A 17,989-nucleotide genomic window follows, 5' to 3' on the forward strand; every position below is an offset into this window, starting at 1 on the left:
CCTCTCCCACCTCCCCCCAGCAGGCAGTAAACCTCCCCCGTCTTGCTTTCCCCCCTGGGCAGGCAGCAAACCTCTCCCACCTGCCCCCAGCAGGCAGTAAACCCCCTCCCTCTCCTCTTTCCCCCCCAGGCAGGCAACAGACCTCCTTCCTTTCCCGCTCAGGCAGGCAGAAAACCTCCCCCATTCCCTTCCTCCCAGGCAGCAAACCTCCCCCATTTCCCTTCTTCAACCCCCTCCCCCTTCACACTCACCCACCCTGCTTCATTTCCCTTCTGCTGCAACCTCCCTACTGCCTTTACCCCACCTACAAATCTCCCCTTTTCCCCTGCTTCCTCTACCCCCTGCCTTCACTGCAAATCTGTGGCAGCCCCTACTGCATCTTCCCTAGGCTGGAAACCTACCCCCTTCCCAGTTGCAAACCCGCCACCCCCCAGCTCTCTCACTCTTTTCCAACCCCAAGCAGCAAACCTCCCACTGTTGCATGGTTATCATCCTCCCCCTTCTCCCACTCCACCTGCTGCATTTCCCTCTCCTTGACTGCAAGCCCCTCAGGATCCCCCTTGGGTAGCCCCCCAGGCTCCCACTGCCTCCCCAGTGCTGTAACCCGGGCTCTTAACCACCCCCTTGGGCTGTTAACTTCCTCCTCATCCCCAAGTGCAAATCTGCTTCCCGGCTGCCTGGAGGGGTGGGGGAAGGGATGGGGTTGTCTGTCTTGGGAGCAGCTGAGCTCAGCAACATTTGAATTGCGTGGGTGGGTGGGGAATAGATGGGAAGGTGCCAGCTAGGGTCTCCCTGCTGCATGATTTCAGAGGCATTGCAAAGTGCAAGGGCTTTGAGATGCATGTATTATTTTAAGTAGAAAATTAGTTTTAACCATCTCTATTTCCAGAGCAGGGTTTCTGGCTGCTGAATGTGGGCTTCCGTCTTTGCAATCCGGCTTCTCTCAGTCCTTGTGCTTTCCAGGCTGGGGTTTGTTTTATTTTCCAATCACAGGCCTGTCCTGATTTATAACTGGTCTGTTGCAGCTGAATAGATCCTTCAGCACAAATCAGTGGCAGATTGTGTGAGGTGCTAGAATTTCCTTCCCTTCCCCCCAAAGGGAATTTGACGTAATTGATTAGACCCAGTTTTTTTTTTTCCTGGGTGATTTTGCTATTTTCTGGACCATCCAGTCTGTGCAGGTCACTTGCAGGGGTTATCTGGGTACATCTCACTTAATCAATTCCTTGCTATTGCAGGGGCTGCAGGCTTTATTGTACCTTGGTCCTTCCTATTCATAGCACATAATCATTTAGTCTCCTCCGGGCTGTAATACTTTGGTCTAATTTTTGTTGTTGGGCTTAGTGTGTCGGTGCTGGGGAGTATTGGTGGTCTGCGATATACAGGAAGTCAGACATGATCTAGTGGTTCCTTCTGGCCTTAAACTTTGAGGCCCTTAGCAATTTTCTAGGGTCTATGTGCTCTTTGCTGAGTTGTTTTAGCTTTCACACACATAATGAAAGGGGCAGCGAATGTTCTCATTCATATATGTTAGTTGGCAAATGCACATGGATGGCTCTGTTTTCCTGCTGGATCTCTACTTATTCTATTGTTCAGGGCAAGGGTCGGCAACCTTTCAGAAGTGGTGTGCCGAATCTTCATTTATTCACTCTAATTTAAGGTTTCGCATGCCAGTAATACAGTTTAATATTTTTAGAAGGTCTCTTTCTATAAGTCTATAATATATAACTAAACTATTGTTGTATGTAAAGTAAATAAGGTTTCTAAAATGTTTAAGAAGCTTCATTTAAAATGCAGAGCCCCCTGGACTGGAGGCCAGGACCCGGGCAGTGTGAGTGCCACTGAAAATCAGCTCGCGTGCCGCCTTCGGCACAAGTGCCATAGGTTACCTACCCCTGGTTTAGGGCATCTTTAAGAAGACCTCAGTGTAAAGGGTCCCAGTCAACTTGAAAATCAGTTTGGCCTGAAACTTGTTTATCTCCAATAGTTGCAATTAGTCTAAAATCACTAATACTGAAAGAAGTTAGTAAAGTGTCCCTCTCGCCCCCAGCTGGTTTGGTTTGGTGTCAAATGAACACTGGATGTATGGTCACTTTCACTCTTTACCATGTAAAAAGCAACAGAGGGTCCTGTGGCACCTTTGAGACTAACAGAAGTACTGGGAGCATAAGCTTTCGTGGGTAAGAACCTCACTTCTTCAGATGCAAGCTGATTTATTAGTAATACATGTATTCATTAACACTGTATTATATGCATATAATATATTACACTTACACTCACACACACACACACACAAACACACTCCGTCTTGTTGTTACCAATTAGTTGCTCCCCTTAACTTCACTGGCCAGGTGAGTTAGATGGGGGAGGGGGTGGAGCCGGGCTTCTGCCGATCCGGATCGATGCTCCCATGTTGACAAGACGAGACCCGGGGTCTTTACCATGTGTTAGTCAGGCCCTGATCCTGCAGTTGGATCCTTGCAGGTGATGACTTGAGCCCTTGCAGAGCACCAGACTCTCAAGGGTGCAATTGTTCAATCGCAGGATGGGATCCTTAATCATTTTGGCCCAGATCCCCAAAGAGATTTAGGTAAACCCCTAAATATGATTTCAATGGGAAATAGGTGCCTAAATATCTTTTAAGGATCTGGACCTTTCTCCCTTGCTGAAAAATACCCTTATAAACATTAACAGTGGAGCAGAAAATCCCTTAATTCTCAGTACACGCGTATTGGAAATGAAACTTTTTTTGAAATTGCCTGATATAAAAGATAAATTAAAATTGACTGTGTCCCTTTAAATGTCATTACCCATAGATGGAGTGAGTACTAGATACTGAAATAAAGTTGCAGCCTGCGATGAGAGAGAGAGAAATCTAAAGGACATATGGAATCTGAACTGCAGGGTTTTCAGTTTGTGCTGCTCTGATTTTTGGATGTTTAATCCTTCTCTCTTTGATATTTCTTTTTAATTTGGAAAATCAAAAGGGGCTTGAAAGGTGACTCAGCTGTCTGGTGTTCATCATGTCTAGTGGAAGGCAGGTTATTTTTACTCACATACTTCAGATCTCAAGTGTCACCCAGCAGCCTTCCCAGTGCTGGGATGTGTCCTGATTAAAAGGGCCAAATCAGACTCTGCTACAAAGATATTAAATATTATATGGTCATTGGGATGGAGTGAGGGGAAGAGAGACGCAAAACCAATGTGTCTTAAAATTTACTGCTTGAGCTAGTACCTAACTAGCATTGAACCTGTGGGACATTATTGCTTGTAAGAAGTTTCTGTTAAATGGGAAAACCTGGCAAATATCATTATAAATTGAAAGGAAAATTCAAATACAACCTCATGTTGCACAGCAAAAATATTTAATTATCACCTACAGGGAGGATTTTCAAAGGTGCTGCACTCAGGTGTCTTCAGTGGGAACAGAGTTAGGCCCAGGCTTTTGAAAATTTCACCTGATACCATTACAAGACTTCTTGTTTAAACAAGTTTGTAGGTATCCAGTGGGCCAAATTGTCTGCACCTGGGCAACCCCAGTGATTGCAGAATCAAGCCCAATATCTTTTGTCCAATGTTCCAAAAGTTCTAGAAACCTTTTCAAATCATACCAGTCCTCATACTTCTTTGGGTAGAAGATTTATTTCAGAATCCTATGCCTTACCCGTAAAATGACTAGCATGGTGCTAACTGGATTTAATTTCGAGACAACTAATGCAAGATACTATGAGAGGTAAAGCAACCCAATAGTCACTTACAAATTTTGAAAATGGCAAAACTTCATTCTCCCTGTTTCCTTTTTGAAATAGGAGTGTGGGCGGTAATTGTAGCTCAGTGTACAAACAGGTTATTGTCTTGGTTAATGGAAGACATTTGCCATGGTGTGCTTTGTGTTGGGTTAGTTTGCTAACTTGTTTTTGTGTGTGGGAATGTATAAACTCCAGACATCCAGCTTTTTGTTGGTGTATATCTAGCTTAGAAAGAAGAATGTAGGGTTGCTTCTGTAGTTTAAAAAAAAGATAAATATTAACAAAATATCCCTATCAGTTGTGTTACCTGCTGGCATTTTTGCTACTGGTTATATTTTCAACCCAGGCGACAATTATTTCCCCCTATAATTTTTAATCCCAGTTAATATTCCCACATGTCCTTTCATTTTTTTCTAACTCCATTTGCTTCATTTGTAACTATTCAACAATTCACACATGTTCTATATGGAATCAGCTCTTGTAAGATTCCTTGTTCTGGCACTTTTCTTCAATACAAGATTTTCTTCCCAGGGTTTGTCTCATTAACACCATAAACCCATCACTCATAAACTGCACCGTGGATTTTTTCTCGACCAAGAAAGTAAATTTCCTGTGTATTTTGAGAGCTCGTCTTGCTGTCAATTTATTCATGATTTCTGTCACTGGGAATGAGAATGGTCTAATGGTTGAAGCTCAGGACTGGGAGTCAGGAAGTACCAGCTCTGCCACAGACTTGCTGTGTGATATTGGGCAAGTTACGTAACTCTCTGACCCATCTGTAAAATTGAAATAATATTGCCCAACTTCACCGGGGGTAATTTGAGGATTAACCTGCTGAAGTCTGCAGAGCACCATGAACTCTAGAAGGTAGAAAGTATTATTGTTCTAGTGGACACAGGACACTGGTTAATTATTGGAAACAGCAGTAGGTTTTGCTAGCTGTCTCAAGAAATATGGCGCCTCATGATCTTTTCCAGTTTTTAGTCTGATTTTCTGTGGTGAAAATCTGAGCAAAATTATTTTTTTATTATTTTACAAAGAGTGCTGTTTCTTTAGTGGTTTCAGAGGTGTGAGCATATGAAAGGAGACATTTAAGATATCTTCCCATGCAGTATTAACCCTAATCAAATAATTTGTCATACGGGTGACGTTTTCAGAGGGGGTGATCAGATAGGCTTCAGTGGTTCTGTTAAACAGCTCTCGGGTCTGAAATCTACAGTCTTCTTCCTTAAAGTAGGATCACATTCCAACAAAATCTGCTACTTAGAATTGAAGAAACATTTCCACGTTTTTGACAGCCATGGTGACGTTCTGTAGGCATGTTAGCTGCAAAAGAAATTACTGGCTGCTCTAAAGGTAACTGAATAGAAAATGACCTTTGTAATGTCTTATTTTTTAACTAATTTTTATCTGCTATCAAACTTCTGCTTTGCATTGGCAAATCCACCTCTGATGCTTTGCCTTTCATTCATTTCACTGGGATTCTTAAGGAAAGGCAGATTGTCTACAAAATGCTAGTTGCCTAGTGTGAGTATGTGTGATTGTGTCTCCCTCTAGTGGCTGGCCCTGGCAAGTATAATAGCCTACTGCTTTTTCATAGCCCAAACAGTAGCAGCCTGTAGTTTTCACTCTCAAGGTCTGATACTGAGTTCACTGTAATGACTGTGGTCTCTGTATGCGTGCAGCTGTGGTGTGTTATGCTAGGTTTCCTACTTCCATCAATTTGTCAGTTGTGACTTCTCTTCCTTTGTTGGGAGCTGAACTTGATATTACATTATTTAGGGGAGTAGGAAAAGCTATATTTAAACAATCTTTAATTCTCTGCAGCACATGTATTCAGCGAGGCACCAGACCCTGCCATAACAACAGATGCAAAACCTGCAGCCATATCTCCACTGCTATGATGATCAATATCCCCCACAATACACCTTTCAAGATCTATGGGTCCTTCACATGCTTATCACAACATGTAGTGTACCTCATCCCATGCAGTAATTGCCCCAGTAATAACTGTGTGGATGAGATGAGACAATCACTACACGTTCAAATGAACACTCATAAAAATGATAAAAGACAAAAACACCACATCACCCATGAGTGGACACTTTTCACACATAAGGGGGACATGTGGGGTCAAGTGACCCCCCCCCCCGATTTCTGCTTGGCATGCTGGGGGAGAGGGAGAAGGTTCTTCTCCTGCTGTGCCTGCGTGCCCCCTCCCCCCCCCCCCCCCATGTTCAGCCCCTGTCCCTGGCAGCCGGGAAGGGAGCAGCTGGGGTGGGACCAGTCGCTTCTCATGCTGGCCGCTCTGTGCAGTGTGGTGGCTGCCTGCAAGATTCCAAGTGGGGAGGCAGGGGCTTCCACTCCCCTCCTGGGCCCGGCTGCCGCAGACAGGGACCGAGCGAGCTGGAGCCCCCTCTCCCCACGACACATTTCGCTAAGCCCCTGAGCCAAGCCAGGCCATGTCCCCAGCCGAGCTCTCTCAGACAGCCACCTTCAGTTGCATGAGAAGCGGCTCTTTCTCTCTCCCCATCCGGACCCGGCTGCCAGGGGACAGGGGCTGAACGTACCCGGGGGCAGGTGGAGCAGGAGAAGGACAAGGTCCCTGCTCCCCACAGGTAACTGGTGGGGTGGGGAGAGCATGGCGGTCCCTGCGCTGTGTGCAGATTGGGGGGTTGCTGGGGAAGGTTCTGGGAGCAGGTTCCCTGGTGTCTGCTCAGCCAGGGCTGGCCCCAGATGGGCCCAGAGGCATGTGGTCCCTGATCCTGGCTCCCAGCCCCCTCCAGGAGCTGGTGGGATTTTCTGCCCTGGCCCAGGGAAGTGGGGCTGGAAGTTCTTCCCAAAGGAGACACATGGGGTGGTCACATTCCTCCCCTTTACACTGTGCCCTCTCCCTCCCCCCACCTCCCGTATCAGGAGGCACACGTTGTCGATCACTCCGTATCTGATCTCTCGGTGCTCATCCTGAAAGGAAACCTGCACAACTCCTTCAAAAGGTATGCCTGGGAGCTTAAATTCATAATTTTGCTAGACTCTAAAAATCATGGACTCAATAAAGACACTGGATTTATGTCTCCTGACAACAAGCCTTCTTTGCCCTATGGCTGCTGAAGTACTGCCCACTTAAACTTGAATGGTCTCTTGCAACATGTGTTAACTCTTTATGCTTAACAATCTGTTTTACCTTGTGTTTAATTGTAATACAGTAACTCCTCACTTAACGTTGTAGTTATGTTCTTGAAAAATGTGACTTTAAGCTAAACGATGTTAAGCGAATCCAATTTCCCCATAAGAATTAATGTAAATGAGGGGGTTAGGTTCCACTGACATTTTTTTGCACCAGACAAAACACTATATATATATATATATATATATATACACACACACACACAATATGTTTTAAATAAACAATTTAATACTGATACACAGTGATGATGATTGTGAAGCTTGGTTGAGGTGGAGGAGTCAGAGGGTGGGATATTTCCCTTACTGCTAAATGATGAACTAGCAATTGGCTGAGCCCTCAAGGTTAACTCTCTCACTCTACGAGGCAGCAGGAATGGAGGGAGATATGCACATTTCCCCTTTAAGTACACTGCCTTGTTAATTTGATCAGCTTGCTGAGACCTCAGCTGCTGCAAGCTCCCTCCCTCCTGAGCCCTGGTGTGTCCCCCCTGCTCTATGGAAGATGGGGTAAGCGGGGTGCAGGAGCAGGGGGGAGAGAGACACCCTGACATTACCCCCCTCTTTCTCCCCCCCCTCCCCCACGCACAGCAAGCAGGAGTCTCAGGGAGCAGCTCCAAGGCAGAGGGCAGGAGCAGCACATGGCAGTGGGGGGGAGGGACAGCTGCAATTGTTAGCCTGCTGGGCAGCTGCAGCACAGGGAACTTAGGGGAGCGGGAGCTGATAGGGGGGCTGACGGTCCACTCTGGTTCCAAGCCCCCACCAGCTAGCTGCAACGGGCTGCTCTTCCTGCAAGCAGTAGACAAATCAGGCGGCTGTCAAATGAGGTTAGAAGGGAGCATTATACAACTTTAAACAAGCATGTTCCCTAATTGATCAGCAACGTAACAATGAAACAACGTTAACCGGGACGCCTTTAAGTGAGGAGTTACTGTACTCGGAGTATCTTTCCCAGATCTGAAGAAGAGCTCTGTGTAGGCTCGGAAGCTGGTTTCTTTCATCAACAAAAGTTGGTCCAATAAACATATTACATCACCCACTTTTTCTCTCTACATAAGTATTGTTATGATCTGGGAGAAGCCTTGCTATGGGTTATGTTAAAACCTGGTTCAAGCTGATGTGTGAGTGAGTCCTCCATTTAAGGTAGCTGTAAGAGACAGTTACGGGACCACACCTAAAACAAAACCCAAGCGCTTGTCTATACTTAAAAGGTTGCAGCGGCGCCACTGTTGTGCTTAGGTGAAGATGATACGTACACTGAGGGGAAGGCTTTTTGCATCAGGGTAGGTACTCCACCTTCCCGAGAGGCGGTACCTATGTTGATGGGAAAAGCCCTTCCATCAATATGGTGCTGTCTACATCAGGAGTTAGGTTGATATGACTGTGTTGCTCAGGGGAATGGATTTTCCACACCCCTGAGCGATGTTGTTATACTGACATAAGTTGCTAGGGTAGACCAAGCCTAACAGAGTCTGCCCAGAAACTAGCGCTAGGCCCTGAAGGGGTGGAGGGTTCGACTGGCTATTGTGACCAGGTGGGACTGGGTGTAGATGTGTGAGAGAACACATAGAAAGAAACTGGGAAGAGATAAGACTGTCTGGGAGTAGGGAAAAAGCAAGAAAGCCAAGCAGTAGCCTCCGCCTATGAGCACAATTGTGACCCTGGAAAAAGCTAGAGAGAGCCTTTGGTTCTGATATTGGCTAAAAGGGCTTGGGGGCCTGTAAGCAAGAAACTTCTTTTTGTTCTTGGTTCCTTCTGCATTCAGAGGCACAGGATTTTGTACATTCTTTGTAAATAAACAAGATTGCATCAAAGAAGTATCTGGCTGCCACCAATTTCTGTTCCCAACTGAATCACCCACAGAGCCCTGAATTTTGATTACCCATTCGAGTCAAAAAGGGCAACAGTGTTATTTATATAGAGCAGGGGTTCTCAAACTGGAGGTTGCAAGGTGGTTACATGGGGGTCGTGAGCTGTCAGCTCTGTGGGGCTGACAGCCCCGAGCTCCCATTAAATTAAATTACCCCCCATTTTTAACTTGTAAGGGGGGTCAAACTAAGATTTTTGGTGTGTGAAAGGGGTCACCAGTACAAAAAGTGTGAAAACCACTGATATAGAGCTATAAGTATGTCTTGTGCACTACATGAAAGACAGGATCCCTGCCCTGAAGAACTTGCAAACTTGGTTAGGCAAAACGTGACGCAGGGAGAGATGACATCCGAAAAAGGGCTGGAAATTGGAGTGTCAATGTGTGATGTTCAGATTTTGCATATCTTAGACATATCTGCTCTGAACATTAGATCTTGCATGTGAAATATTGCAACTGCAGTGCACGGTACCCGTCTGACATAGATTGTTAGTTTGGTCCTATAGCTCACTTCCACCGGTTGCAGAAAGGGGTTTGTTTTAGCAGCTGGAAAATCTTGCTGCTGCTGACAGCTTCTAATGTAGATCTTGCTGACTTGGTTTTGTGAGCGGAGAGCTCAGTAATGGTTATATTAGGAGAATTCCCAAAGGGTTCGACTGCCGTATGCTTTGCTGTTTATCAGACAGTACAATGCAGACTGAAGTCTTTTAGTGAGTGTGTAATTGGCATCAGTGATCCTGTTGCATGTAACTTTCTAGTAATAACTGTGTTCTAGTCACTGGCTCTCCCTTAGGTCAAAGTATCTCAACACAGATATGAAAACCATTGTCTCTTTTTAATGATAGGGGGCTGTAAAGCAGAGCAAAAGGTGACAAGAATTTAATAAATCTGGACATTGCTCCAGACAGATGATTTTGGCTGAACTGCAAAGTGGCTTGTTTTTCCTGTGCTGGAATTACTGATGTGGTGCATTGCTTGGTTGCGTGTGTCAGATTGCAAAGTATGAGCAGCGATCCTTGTTTAGATATGGCTGAAGGTCTTTAGTTAGGTGGTGGGGCACATCAGGGACCACATTTTTATTTCCATTGCGCTCTAGGAAGATATTGTAGCTTACACCTCTCTGATGGATGAGTTCTTTGCTGCCTGGCAGTGCACTTTGATACTAAAGCTAACCAGATCGTTACTGCTACACCAAGTCTCTAAAATAGCCAAGTATGAGTAGAATTTGCAGGGGTGACGCACGCAGCAGCTCCCATAAGAGAAACAGCCATGCTGCTTTGGCTATCCACCAGGCTAGGGTTTTCCTTACATAGCTACACAAGGATATTATAAACACAGGCAACGATGTAAATCTGGGTATTACCAGCCATCAGCACCATTACTATTATTGATTGAACTGCAAGTGAGCTTCATGTACCATGTGGTTATTCAAAGGCCTTCAAATGTCCTTTGGACAGTGGTCCCCAAATTGTGGGGTGTGCCCCCCTAACCAGGGCTGGCGCTTCCACTAGGCGACCCTAGGCGGTCGCCTAGGGTGGCAGGATTTGGGGGGCGGCATTTTGCCGCTCTCAGTGGAAATTCGGCGGCCGGGGGGTCCTTCCACTCCGTATCTTCGGCGGAAATTCGGTGGCGGGTCCTTCACTCACTCCGGGATCCGCCGCCGAAGTGCCCCGAAGACGCGGAGTGGAAGGACCCCCGCTGCCGAAGACCCCAGGCCCCCTGAATGCTCAGAGGAGGAGCGCTGCCACCTAGGGTGGCAAAAACCCTGGCGCCGCTCCTGCCCCTAACGGTGCCTGGCAGGACCTGAGCCAGCCCCAGACGGTGGGCAGGGAGGGAGCACCACCCAGCCCTACTCTGCCCCCAACTCTGCTCCGGCCCTGCCCCAGCCCCTGGCTGCAGCTGTGGCTCCAGCTCTGCTCCAGGCCCCCGGCTGCGGCCTCACTCCTAACTGCCGACTTTGGCTCCAGCCCCGGGCTCTAGTCCCGGCCCCCAGCCCCGATTCTGGGCCCAGGGGAGCACGGACACATTCCATTACTGGGGCGGGTGGGGCGCAAGAGGAAAAGTTTGGGCACCATTGCCTTAGGAGGACTAATATCTGCTGGATCCCATGGCAGAATATAATTTCTGTTCCTGTGTCACAAGTCATGAGTGCTCCATGAGCCTCCTTTGTCTTGCCATTAGAACTACAATAATATAGAGGCCATATTCTGGCTTGTGAACATGCCTAAACAGATTGCTTCAGAATGGTGAGTTCTCTAGTTCCATGAGAGGAACTGCTTTGACTTACAGAAGCATGCAATCTTTAGAATGGTGGTTAGGTTTCATTTTAGTGTCTCTGTGTAGATGCCGTCTATCAAATAGAACATAGGAATTTCCACGCTGGATCTGACCAACAGTCCATCTAGCTCAGTATCATGTCTCCAATGGTGGCCAGTACCAGGTACATCAGAGGTGTGCAAGAAACCCTCAACATGCAGTTATGGGGTAATCTGTCCCAAGGAAAAGTTTCTTCCTAACCCATAATACCTAAAAGTTGATTTAAGCTGGAAACATGAGGGTTTATACCCTTTCCAAACCTCTTGTTTATATTAGTAATATGTACCATTGTAACTGGATATTCTATCAATAGAAATGTCTGATCCTTCGTTGAATCCTGCTAAGATCTTAGTCTCAAAGATCTTTTGTGGCAATGAGTTCCCCTGGCTAACTGTATTGTGAGTGGGAATGTATTTCCTTTTAACAGCTTACAATTTGCCACCTTTCAACAGTTGAATGTCGTCTTGCTCCTGTGTTAAGAGACCTGATGAATAGAAGTTCCTGATCTCCCTTCTCTCCATTTGTTATTTTGTATACACTGATCACAAGACATAATAAAATAAAATAGTGACTCTGTTTAAAAAAAAGCAGGTGGGAAGTTCTAGTTTGGACTAGTCCAGATGCTAGCAGCCTTGCTCTTATTCTCCTCCTGTCTTTCATCTTCCCCTTCCCCACTCATTTGTTCTTGTGTCCCTCTTGTCCTGCCTTTTATTTTTATATCTCTTTTTTCCTACCTCCCCCCCCGTAGTTTGCTTGTCTTCTCCCCACTCTGCATTTCCATATGTTTTTCCTTTCATCCCTCATTTGTGTGTGGTGTTCTTTACTACTTCATTTGTTTGTGTCTGCATCTTGATTAATCAAGTTGCAGGCTTGTGTCTGTGTTCTTGCCCAATAGCACTTTGACTAGATTCCAGCACCCAATGCACAGTTTAAATACTGGTAAATTAATGCAAGTTACTGTATCTGGTATACTTGGTGGCTGGGATGTGTGTTTTTTTTAATTGTGCCGGGGCAATCTTCATGTGCCATTGTATTCATTCACCTTGACACGATTTGCTTTTATTGTTCCACTGTCAGTAGCAATGGAGAATGTGAGACACCTGCTTTCTTTTTGTTCCCCATTGTAAGCTATTACGTATTGTTCAGATGATTATTAAATACTGAAGCTTCTGCTATCTTTTGACCTTTTAAACATTTATGAAATAAGAAGGCTATCACTAGCTACTGTCAGGTTCCTACATTCTGGATATTATAGAAATTCTCTTTTAACCCTTCCAAATCCATAAAGATTGATTTATAGCTGTACTCTTTTACAGCAGGAGATTTTTGGTTGGCCACAACCAGACTTGTGATGGTGATCACAGATGATCTATCTCTCTCAGGAGGACCCTAAAATGTTTCACTGGCTCATCATTTCTGTAGGGATAAATCTTAGTTTCATTGAAGACTATGGCAAAACTCCCATCGATTCCATTGACTTTAGGATTTGTGTCTTAATGCAAGAAATCTCAATTAGAGATTAGTTGTTGGTGGATAATCCCCTGGTAACTACTATTATCTCATAACATCTGAGGTAATTATTGAGGATTGTGAGATTTAATGTATCCTTTTTCCTCTTTCCTGTGGTACATACTGGTATGTTTTACTATGTGACTGTTCACCATGTTAGCGGCGCTGTAACAATGTCCTTATACATTGTTATCCTAGTCATGTCAGAAAATGAAAATGTTAAACCGTAGATTTCCCTAGGGGACTGGATGGCTCAAGGATTGGTAATAGGATACAGGTCACCGGTTCAAATCCAAATCAGGTTGGTAGGGACTGAAGCCATTAGCATCTGATAGCTGTTGGTGTCCTGTGTGCTTGAAATGAGATGGTGAACTCATGCTGGTTCCTTGTGGTTTGGTATTTGTGTTCCCCAGCCCTCCCATCACCAGCATTCTTGCTCCATCTCCCTCCTCTCTCCCCAAAGTTTGAAGGGAGGTGGACCCTATCATGCTTTAACTTTATACCTCCATGGAGTCCCTTCCGTGAAAGCCTTTTCCAGCCTTTATTTTAATACAAAGTACTGTCTAAATGATGATATAAGTTAAGCTTTCTAGACTGTCTGCTTTTTGGAGCAGGGACCGTGCCTTCCTCTGTGTTTGGAAAGTACTTAGCACACTGTGGTTACTCCTGCAATGTATATGATGAAGAATTGTAAGCAAGGTTGCAAGGAAAACTTGCATTTACTCCCACTTTGTGGGTGCATGTTGTTACAAAGCCTTCCCTGAATCTTTAGGGGAAGATTCTGCTTGTTTGCCAGGATTGAATGGGTGAGAAGTCTCTTACTAGAAGATCCTTCTAGGTTAGGATCAAGGCCCACTGTCAGAGCAGTGGGTAGAAGCTTCCACCTTAACACTGTCTTAGGACTTTGAAAAAGTAAAAGAAAACACTGTCTCTAGATGCTCCATCCCAGAGTTTACACTGATCCAAGTGCATGTTGGGACAGGACTTTGGTTGTTTAGTTCAGGCTGAGTGGATACTACAGTAGCGTGGTCATGATCAATAAAACTCCTCCTTCTCCACCTCACTACTGAACCTTTGTGGTTTTGGTTGTAGAGAGCTCCCATTCCCTGGGAACAGTATATTGTTCTTGTTTGCAGATAAATAGTGTGTTTGAGTCTCTGGCACCTTTCACCAAAACAAAAATGCACTCACATTTGAAAAAAAAAAAATCAGTGAAAAAGATTTTCCACCATAGCCACTTAGAAGTCTAGGATGAATGTTGCCTCCTTCCAGGCCATATGGTATTGCCCTCGGAATAGGGCTTGAATGTAGGCCCTCAGAATAGGGCTTGAATGGGTGTTAAGTGGAGCAAGGGCCTGGCTCTCTGCATAGGGATGAATTTCATATATCAGAGAGCTCTAGTGCTTACCATTAACGCTGTTTTACCATGACTGTATTAGACTTTTGAACACAATGTTTTCTTCTGTCCAGGTTGTGTGAGAGAACATAGAGAAATAACTCTCTTGTTAGTAACCACCAGCTAACTTACGCAGCTTCCACATTTAGCATATGTCCTGAAAATGTCAAATAGTTGTCATAGCCTTCTTACCAAAAGAGCTGAGTGCTCTCATGGAGTCGCTCCGGGAAAAAAGAGAACAAAGTGTCTCAGAGAAAACAGAATTGTAAACAAAGTTCCCGAAACACCTATCCATTGACAATGGGATATATTTTTATTTAGGCTGAGCCATTCACAGGCTTCCTTTAACTGGGATGCAGTCTTGACTTTTTGTGAGAATGCTTAGCTGTGGAGATAATAAAGGATGTAAAAGAAAAGGGACAAGGAATGACTGCATATGTCAGGTGGCTTCCATGTTTCGTATACTAAAGATCTATGTGTGTATTCGTCTGCAAAACTCTATGCTAGAGGTCAAACAAGACTATCATAATGGTCCCTTCTGACCTTAAACTGTGTGAATCTATGAAAACATATATTGGGGATGATTTTAAAATAAATTATTATTACTATTTTATGTCAATGATGTCCTGGGTGGTTTATAATGGTAGATGCAGCCCTTGCTTCAAAGGTCTTGATCGTTTAAAGTTCAGGGGGGTTGATGTTAAATAGAATCAGGGCCGTCCTTAGGCATACGTAGGGCACCCGAAAATTTGGGGCACCACTGGAACCATAGGTGCTGACTTCTCATCTTGCCGGGGGGTGCTCGACCCCCCCCTGCTTCTGCTCCAGGCCCCGTCCCCACTCCACCCCTTCCCCAAGCTCCTGCCCCAACCCGCCTCTTCCCACTCCTGCTCCACCCCCGCCCCTCCTCTTCTCCACCTCCTCCCCCGAGCGCACCCCATTCCCACTCCTTCTCCTCCCTCCCAGAGCTTGAACGCCGCAAATCAGCTGTTCGCAGTGCTCCGAAAGTGCTGGGAGGGAGGGGAGGAGCTGATAAGCGCAGGGCTGCTGGTGTGCGAGGGGGGCGCGGGGGGGAGCTTGGTGCTGGTGGATGCTCCACACCCACTAAATTTTCCCCGGAGCATCCACCCACAGAGTCCGCACCTATAACTGGGACAGCAGGTAAGAGCGGGTCAGCTTCTGCACACCCAGGGCACTCTGCAGTCGCCTTAGTAGGCAGAAGGCAGGGGCCGTATTCACAGAGCCGAATGCGCCGGCGTAGGGGCACCAGTTTAACAATACTGCATAGGGCCCCATAAATCCTAAGGACGGCCATGAATAGAATGCATAAATAATTTTTCCCCCCAAGTGGATCATGAATAAAATAGAGATGAGTTAGCTGAATAGTTTAAAGACATGACTTCTGGCTGTAGCACACCCATCATTGTAGTTTCTAGGCACTGGAGTTCTGAATGGTTGGGTGGGCTGATCTGGGTTTGAAAAACCTAGACAACCCTACCTCTAACTCCACACACTTCTGACGGATCCCAGCAGGGTCAATTCAGCCTTGTGAGACAGAACTGTGCAGGAGAAGTGCAAACCATGCAGTTTGCTATTGCGGATCTTTCAGGTGAACCTAAAAAACCGAAGGTGCATCTGTTTTGGTTCATGTTAAAGAAACCACATTACTTTCCATAAAAGGAAAGTGTTTGCCCAAGAGTCTTGAGATAAAATGTCATTCTCTCTTCTCTCCTCCCTCCGCTTGCTCATCTCCACCATTGCTACTGTGTAGTGTTCTATTCAGCAGTTTTTTGACTCCTGCTCTCCATCACAGAAGCAGCAGCATTTCACTGGTACTGTATGTGTATAAGATCCAATCCTGCAGCCCTTTCCAATGCCTGCAATTCCTGCATAAGTAGCCATATTGACAAGAATGGGAACATGTGTAAATAAGGACTACTTGTATGAAAGAGAGTTGCATGATCAAGCCATGACACGCTTTGGGACCTTGTAAAGAGAGATTTGGGATAAGTGGTGGAGCAGTGTATAGCTACCTTTGAGGGGAGGATATGAAGTAGCTGACTTTCAGCAAACAGCTAGGATTGTGCTCTGTGTATGCATCTGTAATATTAAAATCTGTTTTAGTCCAACTTCATCTTGCATACATAAAGTTCACAGCAGTAACTGTGGGATGTTCATCACAGATCAGCGTCTACAACAAAGCCACTGAGATGACAATATGAAATTATAAACTACCCTGGCTGTCTGTGCCCACCTCCTCTCTCTAATTTAGCAAGGGTACCCTGCAGTTTGGGCATGACTCTGTATTTTCTTTTCATACATACAAACTCCCATGTAGAAGACACATGTCACCCCCCAACAGAAACACTGGCTCAGTGGATACATGGCTTGTATTAGTGAGCATCTATGGTGATCTGCATGGTGCAATACCAGTAACAGCAAGTGTATAAATGATACTTGGTTACCTGAGGGAATGCTCCCTGGAGAGGAAGAGTGAACTTGTGCTTCACTGGACTGGGACTTGTGAGACCTGGTCCAATTCCTGACTCTGCTACAGATTCATTAAGTGACTTTAGGCAAGTTACTTAAGCTGAATCTGCATAAGTTCCCCATGTGTAACATAAAAATACATCTGTATGCATCCGAAGAAGTGGGCTGTAGTCCACGAAAGCTTATGCTCTAATAAATTTGTTAGTCTCTAAGGTGCCACAAGTACTCCTATTCTTTTTGCGGATACAGACTAACACGGCTGCTACTCTGAAACCTGTCAATAAAAATACAGATACCTTCTTGCTCCCACCATCTGTCCAACTTGTCTATTCAGACAGCATGTTCTTTGGAGCAGGTACTGTCTCTTTTGTGCTTAAGTGCCTAGCAAAAGGGATCTTGGTTGAAGCTTCTAGACACTGTTGGGATACTGCTGCTTCTGAAGTCTAAACTGTGGATAGTGCTTGTCATGTCCAGGTTAGCCTTTTAACCAAGGTTTTTGTGAGCGTTAGGCTGATGGATTTCCTTTTAGAAAATCAGGAATTGGGGGCAGTCCCAAAAAAGTGGGGGAAGGGAGTCACGATTTACCATAAGGATGCAGGGATCATCACAGGAAGGCAAAAACAGGGTGAAATCCTGGCCCCATGGAAACGAATGGAAGTTCTGCCATTGACTTCACCAGGATTTCACTGACAGTGTCTGGGAGGAGGGGGCCATGCGCAGAAAACAGTATTAATGCAAAATTGAGCTTGGTTGACAAACACTAGTTGCTTAAATTGTGTTATAGACGAGACATCAAAATGTTTTTTTCCTCCTTAAGGGGTTCCTGTACTGAGGAAATGGTTGAGGGATAGATAGTGTTGATATTGTCTCCATTTGATTATTGTTTCTCCAACTTCGGAGAGCTTGACTAGTAAATTTTTGAATTTTGGTTTGAATTTTGTATTTTTAGCCTAGAAGTTTGCATGTTTGAGGTGAACTGGATTAATAGGCCCAATGCTTGGGGAGGAATTTAGTCAGGCACTAAATAACACAGGCAAGTTTAGCACTATGAGCCATTCAGAGTGTTCTTTCAGCACCTCAGGTGACTTTGGATAAAACAATGACTCCGAACTTGGGAGAGTACATTTAGTCCTGTTTCCTGTCCATAGTTTTTATGTCTGGGTTTTTCACATACAAGAGATACAAAAACACACCTATCCCTGTAGCAATTCGTGATCAAGAATGATGTGTATGTTCCTTATGTGTAACATTTTGAAGCCCTTGGTGACTCTTGTTGCTCGATACACTAGCACAGAGGTCGGCAACGTTTGGCACGCGGCTCGCCAGGTAAGCACCCTGGTGGGCCGGGCCAGTTTATTTACCTGCTGACGCGGCAGGTTCGGCCGATCGCGGCCCCCACTGGCTGCGGTTCGCCGTCCCGGGCCAATGGGGGCGGCGGGAAGTGCCGCAGCCAACACATTGCTCGCCCGCGCCACTTCC

General features: G+C 45.5%; 1 protein-coding gene and 1 long non-coding RNA gene across 2 annotated transcripts in view; one reads left to right on the top strand and one right to left on the bottom strand.

The window, feature by feature from the left end:
- The window catches only part of LOC117882477, a 9,410-nt gene extending 9,226 nt beyond the window's left edge, over positions 1-184 (bottom strand). Inside the window, exon 1 of the long non-coding RNA XR_004647025.1 lies at positions 143-184. This is a non-coding gene — a long non-coding RNA (uncharacterized LOC117882477). The remainder of the gene's footprint in view (positions 1-142) is intronic.
- Positions 1-17,989, top strand: part of USP13 (ubiquitin specific peptidase 13) — an 86,281-nt gene that overhangs the window by 977 nt on the left and 67,315 nt on the right. The gene's annotated exons all lie outside the window — the stretch shown is intronic.

This window comes from Trachemys scripta, chromosome 9 (genome assembly GCF_013100865.1).
Source record: "Trachemys scripta elegans isolate TJP31775 chromosome 9, CAS_Tse_1.0, whole genome shotgun sequence".
Classification (NCBI taxonomy): Eukaryota; Metazoa; Chordata; order Testudines; family Emydidae; genus Trachemys; species Trachemys scripta.